The sequence below is a fragment of the Papilio xuthus genome, unplaced genomic scaffold, assembly GCF_000836235.2.
Source record: "Papilio xuthus unplaced genomic scaffold, Pxut_1.1 DF824861.1, whole genome shotgun sequence".
Lineage (NCBI taxonomy): Eukaryota > Metazoa > Arthropoda > Insecta > Lepidoptera > Papilionidae > Papilio > Papilio xuthus.
The window spans coordinates 1-1508 of NW_013533788.1; the positions used below are offsets into that span (position 1 = coordinate 1).

The following is a 1508-nucleotide window of genomic DNA, read 5'->3' on the forward strand; positions in this document are numbered from 1 at the left end:
ATAATATTCCAAAATTCATCTTAATCCTAACGCTCTTCCATTCTTACATATTCGGTCGTCTTTAGCCCGAATTCTGAAACGTCACTCAAATATCTACTTTCGTAAGCAGTGCTTATAATTTAAGAGACGTCAAAACTTAAGTGGAATTCACAAACGCAAATCAAGACATCTAAGCGCGTGATTCCGTAAGTAGACGTAACATTTTTACGTCATGGCAACAACCTCTGTTCTGTGTCAAAGAGTATGTAGAAAAGATTTGTTCTCAATTACATTTTCTTAAAATTAACTTTTTGTATCCGGTTCACGCAGCAAGGGTTAGACAATATGTAGTTGTAAGATGAGTTAATTCCCAAATCTCAAAGAATATTCAAAAAATACTGTATGTTATGAGTATTTCGTATTTTTTTTATTTAAAGCGAAGAAGATTATAATAAAAGAATATCATATCTGTTTTAATTTTTTTTTAACAAAAAATAAATAATTTTGACCGTATTTTTGTAGAATGGAATGCACCGGACATTATTGTTTATTTTGATATTGTGATTTACGAGAAAATACAGGTAAGCAGAACACAGTATATGGGTTTTTTGGTGAATTCAATAACAGTTTTTGTAAATAATAACTTTATACTTGTGATGTAGAAATACGTCAGTATGCAAAATCGGCAAGAAGTACTTTTCATGTGGATATATTTTTGTTTTTGACTTTTTGGTTATAGATACGTAATTTATTTACATGAATTGTTATTATTATTCTTTCAGAATTTTCGGAAAATTGGCACATAGAATTGAGACATAAAACAACTTTCAGTGGTTTTAGAAGACGGAAATGTTTCTGAAGATGGTTTGGAAGATGAAAGTGAAGATGACGAAACCTTTTTAGCTTATGCAAGAGAGATAATTCAAGAGAAAGAAGACGAGGATGCAGAGGATCATGAAGATCCTACCTATAGCGATCCACCACTGGTTCAAGATTGTCCTGACTCATTGAGTAAAATTATTTCTTCATTATCCATGCACGAAGGTCATGAATATTTTGTAGTTTGATTAAAGGAAACTTGTTTGGAAAAAAGACATTTTGTATGATATTGTATGATGAATCAAAAATAATTTGCCAACCAAGTACAACAGACTCTGCTATAACTGAACTTGATACACCATATAAATGTTTTTTGCATTACTTTACACCAGAGTTTCTTAAAAAATTGTTGATGAAATTAACTTATATGCAGTGCAAAAAAAAAACCCTTTAATATATTTTAGTATTACTGTTGGGGAGTTAAAAAAATCTTTGGAATTCTTTTATTTATGTCAATGGAGCATTTTCCTAGTGTTTGCTCATACTGGCATTCGAAGATTGGGCACAATCCTGTAAGGAGCGCAATGCCGGTAAAATAATTGTTTCAGAGATTTTTATACACTGCAATGAGCCTAACTAGAAGACCATCGTTCAGCAGAATAGTACTCAATTAAAATTTTTAATAGTAACTGTTATGCATACTGATGTAG

At 31.0% G+C, this 1508-nt stretch overlaps 1 long non-coding RNA gene across 1 annotated transcript; it reads left to right on the top strand.

Annotated features, from left to right (window-relative positions):
* Positions 1–70: 70 nt before the first annotated feature.
* Positions 71–1235, top strand: LOC106127256 (uncharacterized). The gene is made up of 3 exons (XR_001228405.1): positions 71–185; positions 502–611; positions 762–1235. It is a non-coding gene; the product is annotated as an uncharacterized LOC106127256 (long non-coding RNA).
* The last annotated feature ends 273 nt before the right edge of the window (positions 1236–1508 follow it).